The sequence below is a fragment of the Mesocricetus auratus genome, unplaced genomic scaffold (assembly GCF_017639785.1).
Source record: "Mesocricetus auratus isolate SY011 unplaced genomic scaffold, BCM_Maur_2.0 Super-Scaffold_100676, whole genome shotgun sequence".
Taxonomy (NCBI): Eukaryota; Metazoa; Chordata; class Mammalia; order Rodentia; family Cricetidae; genus Mesocricetus; species Mesocricetus auratus.
This window is the reverse complement of record NW_024429266.1, coordinates 16,081,457-16,103,114: the sequence shown is the minus strand read 5'-3', so window position 1 is coordinate 16,103,114 and position 21,658 is coordinate 16,081,457.

Here is a 21,658-nt window from a genome sequence, read left to right as displayed (position 1 = left end):
GTTCCACACTTGGTGATTATAGGCACTTGGTGTACTCTCTGGAAGCCTCGTGCCATTCATCTTGACGTGGGCATGCAAGCAGGTGGAAAAGACTCATGAAGTGTTTCTCAGATCACTGCTGGGTCATTGGAGGTGTCAGTATGGTTAGTGTGTGTCAGGACCAGAACAGCCAGGCAGGTACAATTAATACCCTAGATTTTTGCCTGAAACCAGCCTCTTGTAAATTCAAAAGGAAGATTCCAAGCTGGGTGCAGTAGTGTACTTTTATCTCAGCACTTGAGAGTCAGAGATAGGTGAATCTCTGTGAGTTAGAGGCTAGCCTGGTCAACACAGTAAGTTCCAGGAACCTGTCTCAAAGGAGAAGAACAAGAAGGGGGAGGAGAAGGGGAGAAGAGAGGGAAGGAGAGGAGGGGGAGGAAGATGAAGCTGGAGTTTCTTTCCAGCCTGGTCCCATAGCCAATTAGCCCCAAATAAGCACATTGAGACTGTGTGTTCATTATAAACTGGTTGACTGATGGATCAGACTTCTTATTGGCTAGCTCTCTCTTAATTGTTAACCCATTTCTATTAGTCTAAGTATTTTCACATGGTCTTATCTTACCGGAGAAGGGTCTGGACCTGTTACTCCTTCCTTGGCTACATGGCTTCTCCCTGCAGCCTCTCTCTGTGTCCTTTCCCCAGCCTTCTCTGGTAGCCCTGCCTATACTTTCTGCATGGCTACTGGCCAATCAGTGTTTTATTCAGCAACCAACAAGAGAAACATATATACAGAAGGCATCCCCCATCAGGAGGAGGATTCCATATAGCCATGCTCATTATTGCTTTATGGTTTGGCATAGCTGGTTTCCCTTGCCCCCACCCACAGGTTATTTCATGTCACAACCTGTGTGGTGGTTTTAAATTGCACATGACTAATAATTCTTTGGAAACCCTGTAACATGCCTAGACTCTAGGCAAAAAAGCAAATAAATACATCAAAAACAAAACCCTACACTGTTTATTCACTCAGAAACATTTGGAAGGATAACATTCTTATTGGGTGCCTAATAGTCTTCTCTCAAATTAATCTTCCTCATAGCCAGCCTCCAAGATCAAAGGGCTTGATTAGTAAAAACTCCACAATAGGCTAACAACTACAGAATGCAATGGTTGAAACATCCACAGGAACAGGTTACTTGGGATGAAGTTTAATTAAGAAAAATGGTTTTAAGAGTTTAGGTCAATGAGAAGAACCCTTCTGAAATGGATGGCTCTTTGGAGTTATTTTTTATAGATTCTATCTTTTTTAAAAACTTTAAATTAGAAACAAGCTTGTTTTACATGCCAATTCCAGTTCCCTCTCCCTCTGCTCCTCCCCTGCCCCCCTAACCAACTATCCCATCCCGTTTCTGCTCCCCAGGAAGTATGAGGCCTTCCATGGGGGATCTTCAAAGTCTGTCATATCATATGGGTGAGGGTCTAGGCCCTCCCCTGTGTGTCTAGGCTGAGAGAGTATCCCTCTATGTGGGATGGGATCCCAAAGTCCATTCTTTTGCTAGAGACAAATACTGATCTACTACCCCCATAGATTGCTGAGGCCTTCTCACTGACACCCATGTTTAAGGAGTCTGTATCAGTCCTATGCTAGTTTTCCAGCTATCAGTCTGCGGTTCAACAGCTTTCTTGTTAAGGTTAGTTATTTCTGTGGTTTTCACCAGCCTGGTCTTGACCCCTTTGCTCATTACTCCTCCCTCTGTGAAACTGGATTCCAGGAGTTCAGTTCAGTGTTTAACTGTGGGTGTCTGCTTCTGCTTCCATCAGCTACTGGATGAAGGCTCTAGAATGGCTTAAGGTAATCATCAATCTCATTATCAGGAAAGGGCATTTAAGGTAACCTCTCCACTATTGCTTAGATTGTTAGTTGGTGTCATCCTTGTAGATCTTTGGAAATTTCCCTAGTGCCAGATTTCTATTTAAACATATAATGGCTTCCTGTATTATGGTATCTCTCATCCTGCTCTCCTCTATTCTTCTCCCAACTCAACCTTCCTGCTCCCTCGTATCCTCCTCTCCCCTCCTCTTCTCCCTTCTCTCTCTCTTAGATCCCCCCCATGCTCCAAGTTTGCTCAGGTGGTCTTGTCCCTTTCCCCTTCTCCGGGGTATTATGTATGTTTCTCTTAGGGTCCTCCTTGTTTCCTAGCTTCTCTGGTGGTATGGATTGTAGGCTGGTAATCCTTCGTTCTATGTCTAAAATCCATATATGAGTGAGTACATACCATGTTTCTCTTTTTGTGACTGGGTTACCTCACTCAGGATGCTTTCTTCTAGTGAAATCCATTTGCCTGAAAATTTCAAGATTCCATTGTTCCCCTCCCCAGTAGTACTCCATTGTGTAAATGTACCACATTTCCTCTATCCATTCTTCAGTTGAGGGGCATCTAGCTTGCTTCCAGGTTCTGGCTATTACAAATAATGCTTCTATGAACATAGCTGAACAAATGCCCTTGTTATATGAATGTGCATACTTTGGGTATATGCCTAAGAGTAGAATTGCTGGATCTTGTGGTAGACTGATTCCCAGTTTCCTGAGGAATCTCCATACTGATTTCCAAAGTGACTGTACAAGTTGGCACTCATGCCAGCAGTGGAGTAGTGTTCCCCCTTCTCCATATCCTCTCCAGAATAAACTGTCATTGGGGTTTTTTATTTTAGCCATTCTGACAGGTGTAAGATGGTATCTCAAAGTTGTTTTGATTTGCATGTCCCTGATGGCTAAGGATGTTGAGCACTTTCTTAAGTGTCTTTCTGCCATTTTAGACTCCTCTGTTGAGAATTCTCTATTTAGTTCTGTACCCCACTTTTTAATTGGATTATTTGGTGTTTTGAAGACTAGCTTCTTGAGTTCTTTGTAAATTTTGGAGATCAGCCCTCTGTCAGGTGTGGAGTTGATGAAGATCTTTTCCCATTCTGTGGGCTGCCATTTTGTCTTGTTGACTGTGTCCTTTGCCTTACAGAAGCTTCTCAGTTTCAGGAGGTCCCATTTATTAATTGTCCATCTCAGTGTCTGTGCTACGAGTGTTATGTTCAGGAAGTAGTTTCCTTTATCAATTCGTTCAAGGGCACTTCCCATTTTTCTCTTATAAGAGGTTCACTGTGGCTGGATTTATGTTGATGTCTTTGATCCATTTGGTTTTAAGTTTTGTGAATGGCGATAGATAGGGATCTATCTACAGTCTTCTACATATTTGCATCCATTTATACCAGCACCATTTGTTGAAGATGCTTTCTTTTTTCCATTGTATAATTTTAGTTTTTTTGTTAAAGATCAGGTATTCATAGGTGGGTGGGTTAATATCAGGGTTTTCAGTTTGATTCCATTGGTCTACCTGTCTGTTTTTAGGCCAATACCAAGCTGTTTTCAGAATTATAATTCTGTAATAGAGCTTGAAGTCAGGGATGGTGATACCTATGGAATTTCCTTTATTATACAGGGTTGCTTTGGCTATCCTGGGTCTTTTGTTTTTCCATATAAAGTTTCATATTGTTCTCTCAAGGTCTGTGAAGAATTGTGCTGATATTTTGATGGGGATTGCATTGAATCTGTAGATTGCTTTTGGCAAGATTGCCATTTTTACTATGTTGATCCTACATATCCAAGAACATGGGAGATCTTTCAATTTTCTGCAATCTTCTTTAATTTCTTTCTTTACAGACTCAAAGTTCTTGCTTTACAGTTCTTTCATTTGTTTGATTAGCATTATCCCAAGATATTTTATGTTGTTTATGGCTATTGTAAAGGGTGATGTTTCTCTGATTTCTTTCTCAGCCCATTTATCATCTGTATATAATAGGGATATTGATTTTTTTTAGTTAATCTTGTATCCTGCCACTTTGCTGAAGGTATTTATCAACTGTAGGAGTTCCCGTGTAGAGCTTTTCGGGTCACTTATGTAAACTATCATATCATCTGCAAATAATGAAAGTCTGACTTCTTCTTTTCCCATTTGTATCCCTTTGATCTCTTTTTGTTGTCTTATTGCTCTAGCAAGAACTTCAAGTACAATATTGAAGAGGTATGGAGAGAGTATACAGCCTTGTCTTGTTCCTGATTTTAGAGGAATCGTGTAGAGTTTCGCTCCACTTGGTTTGATGTTGGCTGTTGGTTTACTGTACATTGCTTTTATTATGTTCAGGTAAGGTCCTGTTATCCCTGATCTCTCCAGGACCTTTATCATGAAGGGGTGTTGGATTTTGTCAAAGGCTTTTTCAGCATCTAATGAGATAATCACGTGGTTTTTCTTTTGCAGTTCGTTTATATGGTGGATTGCATTGATAGATTTTCATACGTTGAATCATCCCTGCTACCCTTGATTGAAGCCTACTTCATTATGGTTGATGATGTCTCTGATGTGTTCTTGGATTCGATTTGCCAATATTTTATTTAGTATTTTTGCATCAATGTTCATGACGAATATTGATCTGTAGTTCTCTTTCTTAGTTGTGTCTTAGTGTGGCCTTTTACGAGGTAATTGTAGTCTCGTAAGAAGAGTTTGGCAACGAACCTTCTGCTTCTAGTGTGTGGAACAGTTTGAGGAGTACTGGTATTAATTAGTTCTTCTTTGAATTTCTGGTAGAATTCTACACTGAAACCATCTGGCCCTGGGCTTTTTTTTTTGGTTGGGAGACTTTGATGAATGCTTCTATTTCATTAGGGGTTTTTAGGTTTATTTAAATTGCTTATCTGTTCTTGATTTAATTTTGGTAAGTGATAACTTTCCACAAAATTGTCCATTTCCTTTAAAGTACAGGTTTTCAAAATATGACCTGATGATTCTCTGTATTTCCTCATTGTCCATTGTTATGTCCCCCTTTTCATTTCTGATTTTGTCAATTAGCATGTTCTCTCTCTGTCTTTTAATTAGTTTGGATAAAGGTTTGTCTATCTTATTGATTTTCTCAAAGAACCAACTCTTTGTTTCATTGATTCTTTGTATTATTTTCTTTGTTTCTACTTTATTGATTTCAGCTCTCAATTTGATTATTTCCTCCTCCACCAGGGTGATTTTGCTTCTTTTTGTTCTAGAGCTTTCAGTTGTCCTGTTAATTCTCTAGTGTGACTATTCTCCAGTTTCTTCATGTGTGAACCTAGTGCTATGACCTTTCCTCTTAGCACTGCTTTCAAAGTGTCCCATAAGTTTGGGTATGTTATGTATTCATTCTCGTTGAATTCTAGGAAGTCTTTAATTTCTTTTTTTATTTCTTCCTTGACCCAGGAATGGTACAATTGCACATTGTTCAATTTCCATGAGTTTGTAGGGGTTCTGCAATTTGTGTTGTTTTTGAATTCTAACTTTAAATCTTTAAACCATGGTGATCCAATAGGATATAGGGCGTTATTCCAATTTTTTTGTTCCTGCTGAGGTTTGCTATGTTGCCGATTATGCGTTCAATTTTAGAGAATGTCCAATGTGGTGCTGAGAATAAGGTATATTCTTTTGTGTTTGGATGGAATGTTCTATAGACGTCTGTTAAACCCAATTGAGCCATAACTTCTGTTAATTCCTTTGTTTCTTTGTTAACTTTCTGTCTGGTGGTCCTGTCTAGTGGTGAGAGTGGTGTGTTGAAGTCTCCCACTATAAATGTTTGAGGTTTTATGTGTGATTTGAGCTTTAGTAATATTTCTTTCATGAATGTTGGTGCCTTTGTATTTGGGTCGTAGATGTTCAGAATTGATACTTCATCTTGATGGACTTTTCCTGTGATGAATATGAAATTACCTTCTTTATCTCTTTTTATTGATTTTTTTTTGGTTTTTCGAGACAGGGTTTCTCTGTGGCTTTGGAGGCTGTCCTGGAACTCGCTTGGTAGTCCAGGCTGGTCTTGAACTCACAGAGATCCGCCTGCCTCTGCCTCCCAAGTGCTGGGATTAAAGGCGTGCGCCACCAATGCCCGGCTTCTCTTTTTATTGATTTTAGTTTGAAATCTACTTGTAGTTTGTTTCTTGGGTCCATTTGATTGGAAAATCTTTTCCCAGCCCTTTGCTCTGAGGTAACGTCTGTATTTGACTTTGAGATGTGTTTCTTATATGCAGCATAAGGATGGATTCCGTTTTCCTACCCATTCTGTTAGCCTGTGTCTTTCTGTAGGCAAGTCAAGGCCATCAACATTGAGGGATATTAATGACCATTGATTGTTAATTCTTGTTTGTTTTGGGTTTGTTGGCGGTGGTAGTCTTGTGTGTGGATTTCCCCCCATTTTTTTCCTTTGGTGTTTGGTATTGTGGGATTATCTATTACCTATGTTTTTGTGAGTGTAGTTATCTTCCTTGATTTGGAGTTTTCCTTCCAGTACTTTCTGTAGGGCTGGATTTGTGGATATGTATTGTCTAAATCTGGTTTTGTCATGGAATATCTTGTTTTCTCCATCTATAGTGATTGAAATCTTTGCTGGGTATAGTAGTTTGGGCTGGCATCCATGTTCCTTTAGCATTTGTAGGATATCTCTTCAGGACCCTCTGGCTTTCAGAGTTTCCATAGAGAAGCTGGGTGTAATTCTGACAGGTCTGTCTTTATATGTTACTTGGCCTTTTTCCTTTGCTGCTCTAAATATTTTTTCTTTATTCTGTAAGTTTGGTGTTTTGATTATTATGTGGCAAGGGGTCTTCTTTTTGTGGTCCAGTCTGTTTGGTGTTCTGGAAGCTTCTTGTACTTTCACAAGCATATCTTTCTTTAGATTGGGGATGTTTTCTTCTATGATTTTGCTAAATATGTTTTCTGTACCTTTGAGCTGTATTTCTTTGCCTTCTTCTATCCCTGATATTCTTAGGTTTGGCCTTTTCACAATGTCCCATATTTCCTGTATATTTTGAATTAGGGATTTGTTGGACTTGATATTTTCTTTGGTCAATGACTGTATTTCCTCTAGTGAGCCTTCAACAGCTGAGATTCTTTCTTCCATCTCTTGCATTCTGTTGGTTATTCTTACATATGCAGTTCCTGATCACTTACCCAGCTTTTCTATTTCCAGAATTCCCTCAGTTTGTGTTTTCTTTACTGTCTCTATTTCAGTTTTCAGGTTTTGAACTGTTTGAATTGTTTCTTTCTTGCATTTTTCCTTCCATTTCTTTAAGGGATTTTCTCATATCCTCTCTGAGGGCCTCTATCATTTTCACAAAATTGTTTTTAAAGTCATTTTCTTCTGCTTCATCTGTGTTGGGATGTTCAGGTTTTGCTGATGTAGAGTCCCTAGTCTTGGGTGGTGTCATTGGTTTTCCTGTTGTTGAATGTGTTTTTATATTGTGGTCTTCCCATCCCTTCTTCCAGTGGGTGCACATGGGGTTTCTTCCTCTCCTGGTGGGTACGGGTCCAAGGTTCTCTTCCAGTGGGTTCAAGCAAGTCCAATACTCCAATGGGTCTCATGATTATTCCACCTCAGCCTTCTGAATTGTGGGATTTTATAGGTGTGACATACCTGAGAGACTTTCTCACAGGTGGATTGTTGTGTTGCTGTGACCAAATCTCTGAGAATATAGGCAGAGGAGGAATTTACTTTGTCTTGTGGGCTCAGATGGTCTGTGGGACTGACTCCACTGAAGCAGAACGCGGTGGCAGAAGGGCATGGCATAATAGAACCATTCACCTCACAGCAGCCTGGAAGCACAGATGAAACACAAGGGGCCAGGGAAAGCGTCTTAAGGATATACTCCTGGTGCTCTGTTTCCTTTAGTTGGATGCCCCCTCCAGAAGTTCCCGGAACCACCCGAAATAGCCACCAGCTTGAGACCGTACCTGAGCCTTCAGAGTGTCTGTCACAACCCATCCTCAGTACTGTGTCCGAGGTACCACTTTTCCTGTCCCCCTGACATTCCTGTCCTTGAATACTCTCAGGACTGCATGAAATGCTGTTATAACTTTATTTTCTACATCTAAGAAATGCTTGGATTCATACTATCCCTTCTGTGTTATCTTTGATCTTCTTAGTCTATTTTATCAGAGAATTCCCCATCCCTGTTTTATGCCTTAACTCCAAAGCTTATTTGTTCCTTTATTCCTCATCTTTGACATGATTTTTCCAAAGTGTGATTTGAAAGTACCCCCTTCTTTTAGACAAATTAGTGCTCTCAAACACAAAACCTTCCTTGGGGTGGTGATTTGTCAAAATAGTGTGTGGAGGTAAAAGCTTGAGGTTGTTATTTATCAATGGGAACTATGCTTCAATTTGTACAGAAAGATTTGAAAATTACCCCTAAAGAACAGTGGGAGTCCCAGCTGAATACAGATATGATCCTGTGTCAGCACGATTTCCTGGGAAAAGATCCTTTCAAATATAATGCTGACAAGGAAAACAAAAGAATATGTCATTAAAAATATGGTGTAAATTTTCCTTGTATGTAACAGTCTATCCTGAAAAGGGTGTGTAGATTTAAAAAAACAAAACAAGATCACAACAACAAAAACATCACTGTGTCTAACATTAAACATCACAAGACACAACCAGAGCTCTGTAAGGACCCTTGCACTCTAGGGGCTTCTCATTTTGAGAAGCAATTGCTAGAATAAAAGTGACAGCATAGAAAGGGTCTGCTGTGTGTCTACCATCTAGGTTTTACAACCTGTAAGGCAGATATTATTGTTTCTGTACAGCCCAGAGGCATGAAATATATCACCAACACATATGCTGATAAGGAAAACAGTAAAGCTTTACCAAGGCAGGCTGCTTCCCTCCAAAATCCATTTTCTTTTTGGCTTGTATTTACTGTCCTAAGCGGATCCTGCACTTGTTTGGTTTTCCTCAAATACCCTTCTGACTGCACATACAGTGTCCTCTATCGTGATTTAAACAGGACCTCCTCCTTGTGTTCATTTCATCACCGATTATCACCAAGGTGACAGTCTCTACCAAGTGAGGATTCTGTGAGGAAGCTAATCAATACCTCTGCAGAGAGAAGATGGTTTTGAGGGGTGATATTGCATTGTTTTTATTAAGCTTCAAGAGAATTACATACAAAGTAGGTGATCATGCATGCTAGGATTACAGGTTCATATCACCACACGCACCGGCCTGTGTAGCAAGCCCTTTACCCACTGAGTCATCTCTCCACAACCTTCAATGTGTGCATGCATGTGTGCGTGTGTGCATGTGTGCGTGTGTGATTGCAGATGTGTGATTGCACACGTATGAAGTCATGTCTCCACAACCTTCAATGTGTGCATGCATGTGTGCATGTGTGCATGTGTGCGTGTGTGATTGCAGATGTGTGCCATGGCACACATATGAAGTCATCTCTCCACAACCTTCAATGTGTGCATGCATGTGTGCGTGTGTGCGTGTGTGATTGCAGATGTGTATGAAGGTCGGAAGACAACTGCAGGTATGGTTCATCACCTACCACTTTTATTTGAGACAGAGTCTCTTTGTTTTCTTACTGCTCCAAAAACCAGATTAGCTAGCCTGCAAGTGTCAGAGGATTCTTGTTTCTGTCTCCCATCTTGCTTACTGGAGCCCTGGAACTACTCCTGCCCTTATCCTTGTGTGACAAGCGCTTTACACACAGAGACATCTTCCCAGCCTCCTTAATGACCCTTTCTTTTTTTACTATATGGTCAAAGGATGAGACAGACAACATTCTTGCTCTCGTGTTTTGGTGGGGGAAGGAGACAGGAAATGGGCATGAAACATGGATGCAGATAACTAAGTAGTGGAATGTGACCTTGTTTGCAAAGTATGTCATTGCTGATGCAGTTAGTTACAAGGAGAAGAAACTATGTTAGGAAAAAGCCTTAACCAAATGTGACTAGTGTCCTCAAAGGACACACTCAGGGCAAAGGCTACCATGTGGTTATAGCAACAGGAATCAGAATGATGGTGTGGGTTGCCAGGAGACACCAGAAGCTACCTTGGTGAAGAGGGATTCTCCTACAGATTTTAGGGAAGCTGGGCTCTGACACCTTCATCAGATTTCTAGCCTCTGGAATTGGAAGACAATAAAAAAAATTCATGTTGTTTTAAGCCAATCAACACTTCTGTTACAACAGTCCTGGGAAACAAATATAAGGCATGCCTGTGGTCTTTTCACTACTTAGTTATCTGTTTTATCTCTTTAGAAAATGTCCTTTGAAAGGCATGTTTCATTCACATCCAGAAACCTCCAATTCTAAGGACATAACTCTAAAAAAAGCAATTTAAATCTAGGCTGACTTTCTCTGTTTTAATATAGCTTATTTATTTTTACATGAAGAATTATATCTTGACTGAATAATTATATGTTTTTCTATTTTTTGTGTGTGAATGTGGTATGCATGTGTGTGTATGAAAACTTTTACATTTGTAGGGGCACACACTTTGTGATTATGCTTGCAATTGTGTGTGTGTGTGTGTGTGTGTGTGTGTGTGTGTGTACATGTACGAGTGTGGATGCCTAAGGATGATGGCAGGCATTATCCTCCATTGCTCTTCCACCTTTATCCTTGAGGCCGGGTCTGTCATTCAAGCCCAAAGCTCAAAGCTATAGCTCCTCTTGCAGTCAGTTTGCTCTAGGGATCGACCTTCCAAGACTGGAATTATTGGAGGCTGCCTCAGACATTTCTGTGGCTCCAACCCTTCCAAGACTGGAATTATTGGAGGCTGCCTCAGACATTTCTGTGGCTCCAACTCTGGTCCTCACCCTTATGTGACAAATACTGTAACAAACAATGAGCCATCTCCCCAGCCTCTTTTCAACATTTGTAAAGCTGATCAATATTTTGATTTTGAAATTGTCAATGCTAAGAATACCATTTCACATGAATACATAGTATAAAAATGCAGAAGTATGTTTAGAGCCATTTAAGGAACTGCTAGACATTCTGTCCTAATCCCAAGCCAAATTTTCATTTAATGATTTGTTATGAATTTAAGTCAGTAACTAAAACAGAAGTGTGTGTGTGTGTGTGTGTGTGTGTGTCTTCATTGTGTGTGCTGATGTACATGTGTGCCTGCAGAGGTCAATGAACAAATGTGGGTGTCATCATCAAACATGGACAACCTTTTGTTTCCTTATTACGTCTCTCTGTGTCCTGGAACTCACCAAATAGGCAAGGCTGCTGGCCAGTGAGACTCAGAGGTCCTCTTATCTCTACCTTCCCTCTGCTGGGATTATATGCAAGTATCACCAAGTCCAGCTTTTAAATAAATGTGATTCTTAAATAAATAAATAAGATTCTTCTGCTTATAAGGCAAACTCTTTGTTGCTGGGCAATCTTCTCAGCCCTCAAATGGCAATTCTTAAAATCAAGCATTCCAACATAATACAAAAATATACTGATGTCATACATCTGAGGAGTGATGGTAAGAAAACATTAAAGTCTTTTTTTCCCCATAATCAGACCATTATATTTCCATAAGAGCAGAAAACTTGGTGTGTGCAGTAAATACACTGCAATTCATAGCATCATAATCTCAAATCTGAGCCGAAGTATTCTAGACAGTGTTCATTGGCGTTGCGTGGTTTGAGGGCATGCACGGTGCAAAGTGCCCATGCTCTGTTCATAACCAAGGCTGCAGGGAGGTTACATGATGCTATTGAGCTGCCGCTTCCAAAAATACTTTGGCTTCATTATGAACTGGTTTTTAATTCTTTTTTTTTAGATCATTCTGGTTTCAGAAAATGTTTACTGTTGCTGATTGCTGTAGGTGCCACACCCACCGCATTATAAAACCCTATGTGTGATCATGCCGGCAGCTTAAGAAGCTAGGTGGGGAAAGGAACATGATGAGCAAGCCTGGTGACCTGGGTTTAGTCTCCCGCACCCACATAAGGGTGGAAGGAGAGTTTAGTCTCCCGCACCCACATAAGGGTGGAAGGAAAGAACCAAGTCCACAAAGTTGAACCTGATCTCCACATGCACACCATGACACGCACCAACACACTCCATGTGCGCACACACGCAATAATAATAACATAAGAGCTGTAAAACGAGGCTCTGTATTGTCAGCGATTATTTCTTCCCACACTATCGCAGGACTGATATTTGAGGTATTTTGAGTGTTTAATTTCATTGTGTGTGTTGCTGGACCTTGGACATGCTAAGCACACCAGCCTACTAGTGAGCTACATCTTCAGCTCCTACTTTCATTTCTGTAATCATTTGTGACGTTTGCCTGACCATGCAGCACTAGGGAGCAACCCACAGTCTCAGCTCCGGGGGAGGCTGAGGTAAAAGGATCACTTGGACCCAGCAGTTCTAGGCAGACTTGGGAAACACGGCAAGACTCACAAATCAGAGTTTTAAATACATGAACCAAGCTTAGCATGGTGGCACAAGTCTTAATCTCCACACAGGGGGCTGAGGTAAAAGAGTCGGGAGTCCCAAGCCAGTTGGGGAGACTCTGTCTCAATAAAACAAAGAAACATCATCAGCAAAGCCATGAGCTGTCTACCTGGGCTATATTTCAATCCCATGGAAGAAAGGAGGTTACTCTGTAGGAGCCTGCTGATTGGCGTCGTTGTCATGGAAAATGCCGGAAGTAGTGCGCCATATACCTGTTGATAAGTGAAGAGTATGGAAGACAACGAGGCAGCACTGAAAAATGGAGAAAGCCTGGGGTAGACGGTGTAAGGGTTTGGAGTATGATAGAAAACTGGGTTACAGCGCACATTTGCAACTCCTTCATGGGGGACTCCTTTAGGAGAACCTGGAGCAGGTGGTGGAAGCCGAGGATCTCACTGAAGAGAGTGCCCATCCTAGACAAGCAGATCGTCCTGGTGGCCAGTGCTTCTGTGAACTGTGAATCAACCACAGGCTTATACTCCCTTTGGTTGGCATGTGACACCTCTCTCTCTCTCTCTCTCTCTCTCTCTCTCTCTCTCTCTCTCTCTCTCTCTCTCTCTCTCTCTCTCTCTCTCTCTGAATGAGGTAGCTGAGATGGAGAAAACCGGTTGTATTTGTGCACACTGACTCCTGCTGCAGGTTGGAATGGATCTGTGGATCTGCGGCTGTTGACTGCCATAGCAAGGTATAGCTTTAACGGAACTGCTTCCGTCGTCGGTACCCTCTGGGCTCATCTGTACCTACTTTCCTCATCTGTGAAATGTGCCTCCTTCACAGGGATACTGTGATGACTCCCTCTCTCTAGGAAAGCTCCCATGGCCTGGCTTATTGGCAGTGGTAACGGAGGGCTAGGGATAGAAGAACACAGAAAGGGGGGGGGGGAGAGGGAAGGAGAGAGAAAGACAGAGACAGAGAGACAGAGACAGAGAGACAGAGACAGAGAGACAGAGACAGAGAGAGACTAATGGGACAAAGGAGTGAGAAAGTGTGGGAATGGATGGAATTGTTGGAGGGAGGGAATTGTTGGCGTTAACCTGCCACGTCTTGGTCTCCCCCACCCCCACCATGGCAGACTTTCCCACGCTGCGCTCCCGCCCGCTCTGCAGCCACATCCCCGCACGTGGAGGGGAAGCAGCGTAACTGGCAGCGCGGGTGGGGCCAGGTCGCGGTGGAGGAGCTGTGGCTGCGGGCTGCAGGGCGCCAGAGAGCGCATTGTGCGGGAGCGCTGAATGGAGCCGGGTTGTGTGCGGGCAGGCTCGCACGGATTAGCCTGCTTTCCCATGAACTACAAAAGAATGCTCGAATCTGGGGCATTTGTCATCAAGGGGCAGGCTGCGCAGGATGCAAGGTAACCGGAGCTTTTCTCCGGCTGCCGCAGTCTTTGGGGACGCGGGTCACTCTAATCCTTCCTGTTTATATTGTGTCCGCAGTGAGGCTTAAGCAGGGCCGTGGTAAATACACATCGCAAGGCAGGCATTCCTAAACAGCTATGTCCTAGGCTTGCTTTTCATTTGTAGTTTTGCGAAGGGGCACTGTTGCCTCTCATTTATTTGGTCCCAACCCAGGCTGCGACAGAAGCGCGTCCGAGGCTGCCTTACTGCCCACAGAACCGACATTTAGCCCTTACATATTCCTCTTGTTAACACAATCGTTTCCCTGGTTTTCAAACCTTAGTCCTCTCACGACTGAGGAGTTCGGAAGATTCTAATGTAAAACTATTTAGACACGGCTAATTTAGCAACGTGTTCTTAGGGGGAAAATGATGTTCCTCGTGGTATTTGTAGAAGGAGATGGATATGGGTAAGACCCTGTTAAGATCCCCAAAAAACACCTTTCTCTTTCGTTGGAATCTAGTATCTTTCAGAACCTACAATCTCAGGCCTGTGAGCCTGTGCAATTATAAATATGCGTTGATTGTGAAGGTGACCCAATGCTAGTCGTAGCCATAAAATACACCAGCATTCTGGAGTTGAACCTGGAGCCAGAGAGCTCGTGAGGAAGTGGCCTCCTCAGGGCATGGTGATGCTTTCCCACCACTAAAATGGCACAGAGGCCACAGGGAATTCTCAAAGACCTTTGGGGGCCAAAGGACTAGGCCCTGTTTAAACTTGTTTGTTCTCCAAAAACAGTGAAGACAGTTTTTTCCTGATTCGTTCATTTCTTAATTCACTCTACAACCATTTAAAGAGATTCTGAACCTCATGCTGGGACTAGGAAAAGTAATAGGATGTTCTGCTTGTGGCTGGGGGACTTGAGAGGGACAAGGGGAGTCAGGACAGAACGACAAACACTCAGGGAAAATGAAATGAAAGGGGTGGAGAGGATGAGGCCTCTCTGAAGAAGCTGTTAGCCATGGGTCCTGTTTTGGAATGACTTAGCGAGGACCCTGACAAAATTCATATTCTCTAAGGCTCACTCGGTAGCTGCAGTTAGAATCTCTGTAAGAGTCAGGGAACCCAGATTCTTTTTCTTATTTTCCCTTCCCAGCCTCCCCTATTCCGGGGCGCTGGTGTGTGATAGGCAAACTTCCTACCTCTGAGATGCACCCCACCCCCGACCCCAGCACCTTACCTGATTCCTTGTACTCAGCTAGGATTTTGGTTCTGTTTAAAGTACCAGAAATGGTGGTGGTTGGCGGGAGCTGGTTAATAGAGCCCCATTTGCAACTGCAGCAGCAGGAGTGGCTGGGCCTTTACTCTGTCCATGGTGACTAGCAGAGCCTTTGCCTCTAACACATGGGCTTGATATCTCTGCAACAATTACATAGGAAGGATTTCTTTCTAGATTTTGTGTGTTCTCTTAGCTGGAAAGTTGTGTTGCCCCAGTAGAAAAATCAATAGAAACACACACATACACACACACACACATACACACCATAATACTTGGTTTTGGGTGCCTCTGGAGCAAGACAATCCCAAGCAAACAGCACATACTTTCTCTTGCTGGGGAATGTTAAATATAGTTAGTATTTTTCTAGGAATTATGAGCTATCTCATGCAAAGTCTTAGATAAAAAGGTAACTTCTTGTGGCTGGAGAAGCTAAAAGAATTTGCTACTCTTGGGGAGTATTTGAGTTCAGTTCCTAACTCCCACATGGCTGCTTACAACTCTATCACTCTAGTTCTAGGGAGCCCAACACCCTCTTCTGGGCCCTGAGGCATCAAGCATGCATGTGGAGCACAAATACACATTTATACGTGTAAAAAAATAAATAAATAAAGCTATTTTTAAAGGTAACATTTTTAAAAACTGGACTAATATGTCAATGTTTACTTGGTAATCACTTTTGCAATTACATTTTTAAAAATCTAGCTTTTTCACATAAACAGAATGATAAAACCCAAGCCTTCAAGATTCATTTGAGGAAAAGCAATTGTGCAAGGCACAAATGTAAGCAACTGACACTCCCATCTTGAGTCTGAAACCAGCCAACGGTATGAGCTACTGGGCCAGCAAACAGGAAGGTTTATTAATTTCCTCATCAAAGGAGATATTCAGCCACGGCATTCTGTTTCATGGTGAGAAGCTCTGGGAAATTTTCTTGTCTTTATTTGTAACTCACTGCCAAATGTCTTAAAGAAGTCATCCCTGCTGTCAAGCCACCCCACCTGTGGGTACTGGCATTCAGTGCCACACCTGTGAGCAAGGGTTTACTTACTTCCGGGTTGGGATGCAGCTCAGTGGCGAAGCACATGCTTAGCATGCATGAGGCCCTGGTTGTCAATCCTCAGCATGTGCTGTGAAAGTTAAAAAAATCTTCCAGTGGAACATTTTCAAGTTAAAGGACAGAAACTGCAGCTCCCTCAGCTCTTGCCTTAAACAAGCATCTTGAAGTTCAGCCTTCCTGAACTCTGGATTGTGGAGGCTTCCTTGTTGACCCCATTAACACTTGCAATTCTTCTGTGAAATTACCCAGAAAAACAGTGCTTGTTTATTTAATACTTGTCCTTTTGCCCCCTAATCTCCCAAGGGGCCTCTGTTAAATCAAGTTCAATAAGTTTCTCCACTACCTAGCACGTAACCTTTGATCAATTGCAGTTAGTTGTTCAAGTAGTGAATAAACTCAAACTTTTTAAAAACTGAAAACACCATCTTTCCAAAAAACTCTCTTTATCAGTCTCTTGGGACCAGGGGTGGAGGCTTGGTGACAGAGCTCCTGCTCAGCGAATATGAGGTACTGGGTTCAAACATTAGCACCATCAGAAATCTTTTTTGACATGGTTATACATGTAAAACCATGTATATACTTTTTTTTTCTTTTTGAGACAGGGTTTCTTTGTTTAACAGCCCTGGCTATAAACCAGGCTGGCCTCAAACTCACAGAGCTCAACCTGCCTCTGCCTCAAGTGCTGAGGTGGTCATGCATGTATCACCACTGCCCAACAAAGACATGTTTTCTACTAACGGGTGTGATGAACTTGGAGGCCACCAGATGTCTGTGATTAGCAAACAGTGAGTGACAGTTACTTTCTCATCCCTGTGCCTGGCAAGAAGCAGTTTAAGGCTAGGCATGGTGGCACACACCTTTAGTCCCAGCACTCAGGAGGCAGAGGCAGAGGAATCTCTATGAGATTGAGGCCAGTCTATTTTAAAGAACTCCAGGCCAGCCAAGACTACAACAAAAATATGTATACAAAGGGTCCTGTCTCAAAACAACAACAACAAAACCAAAACCAACCAAGCAAAAGAGCGGTTTTAAAGAAGGAAGTGGTTATGTTGGCTCACAGTTTTGGGGGGCCATCATGGTGCAGAGGTCATGGTAGCAGGGTTATGAGGCAGCTGGTCAAGTTGTGTTCCATCTGTTAGGAAGCAGAGTGAGCTGAGTGTAAGTCCTCAGCTGGCCTCCCCCTCCCTACCCCTTTTTTATTCAGTCTGGGACTGTGCAGGTTAGTTTTGCCAAACTGACACAAATTGGAGTCATCTGGGAAGAGGGAGTCCCAGTTGAGAAATTGCCTTCATCTATGGGCAAGTTGGAGAGCATAAGTAATTAACGATTGATGTGGGAGGGCCCAGCCCACTGTGGGAGTTTCCATTCCTGAGCCTGGGTCCTGCTGATCCTGCATAACAAAGCAAGTTCGGTGAACCACAGGGACCACCCCAGGAAGCAGTGCCCTACCATGGTCTCTGCTTCTTTTAAATGGAGATTTTTCTCCCTTCTGCCAGATACTGAATAAACACTCAGAGGCTTAATATTATACTTGTAATAGTTATAATTGTAATTGTTTGGCCAATGGCTCAGGTATATTACTGACTAGCTCTCACAATTAAATCAACCCATTTCTAATATTTTATATTTTACCACAAGGTACAATGGTAGCTATATGGAGTCTGACTGACTTTGCCTTCTTTCTCCCTGTATCTCCCTCCTGGCTCTGTTTTGCCTGGCCAATGGCCAAACAATTATAATTAATATTAAGCCTCTGAGTGTTTATTCAGGAACTGGCTGGCAGGAGAAAAACCCCCATTTACATATGGCACCCAACATGGGGCACCGCTTGTAATGAGAAATCCACGTGCATCTGTTTAAGGGGTATCAAGGATTTATTAAGATATGGAAAGGGGGAAATACACTCACAAATACAGGATACAGTAAATCCAGCTGCAGAGTACTTGGAAAGCTGGGAACTGATCACATGCTGCTTCACAACACCTGACCTGGTCTTCACCATCCAAAAGAGAATGGGCAGCCCCCCACCCTCCCACCCTCACCCTGCAAGGCAGAGGCAGGAGGCCAGTCTGGTCTACTGAGTGAGTTCCAGGACAGGTACAGCCCCCCACCCTCCCACCCCTCCACCCCGCATCCCCTTCTCCCGCCCCACAAGGCAGAGGCAGGAGGCCAGCCTGGTCTACTGGGTGAGTTCCAGGACAGTCAAGACTGTTACACAGAGAAGCCCTGTCTCTAGAAAAACAAACAAACAAAAAAGAGTTCACATAGACAGACAAGATGCACTACCTCTATCGGGCCAGATAGCCCAAGGTCATGGGCGAAGTGAATACCCAGTTTATCAGTTCCTGTAAGCCAGATAAAACCCCTTCCTCCAAAAGTTGGTTTTGATCAGTATTTTATCACAGTAACAGAAAGCTAACAAGGACAATGGCCTAAACTGTCCACAATCAAGGTGAGATGTCTCTTTTTTTGTTTGTTTTTTTGTTTTTTTTGTTTTTGGTTTTAGGAGACAGGGTGTCTCTGTATTGTTTTGGAGGCGGCCGGTCCAGCCTGGCCTCGAACTCATGGAGATCTGCCTGCCTCTGCCTCCCGAGTGCTGGGATTAAAGGCGTGTGCCACCACCGCCCATGAGATGTCTCTTATCAGTTCAACTTCTATGGGAATACCCTCAGAGATATACCCAGAGGTGTAGGGAGAGATCTTACATACCTGTAGCACTGACCACGCCCATTTGGGAGGGGTCAGAGGTACATAGAACATATGTTCAGGGGATAAAAGAGCTAGGGAGAAGGAGACAGACATGCTCTCTTTTGGTTGAGTCTCAGAGAGCGTCGAGCAGACCTTTCGTTCTCGGCTTTCTTGGCTTCTCATGTAAGTGACTTCTCCCTCAATAAAGTATCATATGACATTCCTGCTTTGTGTAACTTAATATTTCCATGATACAGAGGTGAGTCTTGTATGGAATTCCAAATCCAGCCAAGTTGATAATGAATATTAGCCATCATTGGGAGATAGGTACCTCTGCCTTTGGAGTCTTCCAGGCAGAAGTCTTTTGCTTTTGTGTAGCTTCATGCATGGTTATTTTAACTGGGCAATTTTCTGTTAGTCCAGCCCGCTGCTGGGAAAAACTGTGGCTTTGTATTTAGTCCCCACCCCCAGATACTTAGGATTTACTTGAGGAAATGACACACAGGCATTTGCAACAAGCACTGGAAGATTGAATTGTAAAATCAATCAGTGCTAGAGACAGTAAATCTAGGAGGACTTTAGAGGATCGGTAGATGCTGTGAAGGGAAAGAGAGTAGACAATAATGGGGCATAAGGGTGTTGGTCATGACCTTTGAAGAACAGGCAGATCCTGGCTAGGCTGTGAGAACGGAGTGTCTTAGCAAAGCACCAATAAGGAATTACAGCATGGACCTAGACATCAATGTGGCTACCGGTTGCCTGACGGGAGAATCCAGGGAGAATGCAGTGAGTCTGCTTGGGAGACACTACTTTCAGACACCGAATTGATTGATTTTCTTGTTGCTATGACAAAATACCTGACACAAGCAACTTATACACTTAAAGGAAGAAGGAAAGAAGGGGAAGAAGGAAAGGCAGGAAGTGGTTTTTGGTCCCTGAAAGATCAGACAAGGAAGAACCTTTCTTTCAATGACCATTGCATTAAATGTATCTCCATTTTGGTATTCATTTCACATGGACAGAGATGCCTTCAATCACGCCAATCAAATCTTAATATCGATTAGTCTGTAGCAGTGGGATTTGCAGTGATTTTTAAAACTTTTTTCTTGTTTCGTTTTCAATTTCTCAGTTTAAAGGTGAGTAAAAATATGAGCATAATTATTTTGATAAAAGTTTAAATGGAATCTGTCAGAAACATGACAGGAACATGGGAGAAGGGATATTTAAGAGATCAAGGAAATGAACTTTTCTGATGAGCTGATTAGAAACAACCCCAAACCTACACTGTATGTCATCACTGTGCACAGCCACTACCTGTGGTACTTACCTAGCATCAGGGATGGCATTGAGGGGACTCACACAATCTCCCAATGTCCATATTAGTTACTTTTCTCATTGTCTTGATTAAAAAAAAAGACCCGAGGAAAAAACTTATAGAGTAGAGATTTATTTTGGTTCCTGGTTTCAGAGATTTCTGTCAAGGACCATTTGGTTTCATGGCCAACAGGAAGCAGAGAGAAGGGGGAGTGACAAGTCTGTTTGTGCCCCACCAGTGTAAGGATGGTGATGCCTTTTCCTAGGGAGGGTCTTCTTACCTCAGTGAATCCTCTCTGGAGACACTTTGACAGTCAAGTCCAGAGTGTGCCTCACCAACCTACTAGATGATCCTAAGTCCAGTCAAACTGAGAATGACGATTAAAGATCATACTTCTTACCCTAGATATAATATTTTGGGTGTTGGAGTTGACCATTGCTTGTCAATTCATTCTCTGGTGTCTTTGTACTCTTCCATACTCCCAGGGTGAATCCTGATTGGTCTAAGCCAGTCTTGCTTAGGTCATTACTCTGGCCAGTGATTAGTTAATCATAAAAACTGTGATACAGTTCTGGCCAGTTACATATGAAAGGGAGATGGTCATGAGGTGACCTTCTATGAAAGAATTTTAGGATTTTCAAAAGAAATAGCAAAGAAACTCTCCATATTTCTCTCTCTCTAATGTTATTGCATAATAATACAAGTCTCAGAGCTATTTATAGTCATCTTGTGACTGTAAAACAATATGCCTGAAACCAAAAGCAACCTTGCTGGGCATGAAAGAGCAGAAAGAAGGAAAAGAGTGGGCTTTTGATGACATGACCTTGGTTTAGTCACCCATTGACACTAGAATAAGAAAATACATGCCAGAGAGCCTAACGCTTGCTTCAACAGAAAGCATCCCAACAGATGCATGGAGTAGAAATCATGATGACATGTATATCAGTCCCTCTGTAAGAGCAGAAAGGTTCATAGTTCTTTTCCTACAATGAAAACACACACACATGTGCATAATAGTTCGGGTAAGATTAGCAAAAGTGTCAGATTTGTTCCAGTTCCATGAGTTGCATTCCAGAAGGCTGACATTTATGGAAATCCTATTCTTTGTAAAGCCTTCCACCTCCCTAGTCCCCATAACAACTGGAGGACTCCTCATCAGATGAGGGAGTGGAGCAAAAGGATTTCAAGACCAGTTCAATAGCTCAGAAGTGAAGCCAGGTCACTGATCGCTCACTAACTAGCTCTGGTTTCCAGCTGTCAAAACTGTGTGTCATGTGCCCACAGCAATGTAGGAGCAATGGCAGAGCATCGATGCTTTTAGAAAATTCATGAAGGTGGATTCCAGGCTCTGTCTGTGTGAAGTCACTCATGAACTTTCAAGCCAATGTAGTGAAGGGAAAACGGTGGCAAGCAGTTGAGCTCCTAAGGAATTGTGTCCATCCCGGACCTACCTTACCTGGGCGGTGCTGCCCAGGGTGGGACTAAGCAGAAGACCAGACAAGTGAGGTGCTGTGGTTTGTGTATTCAATGTGTTTCCCTCTCCCGGGCCCAAGTGCTGAAGGCATCATTTCCCAGTGTGGCTGTAGGGAGGTGAGAGGCTTTAAACACTGCTGTCTCCTGAGAGGCCTTCTGGTCACTAGAAGGAAATACTGGAACTCCAATCTCCCCCTAATGGTTTTCCAGCTTCGAGAGAAGTCATTT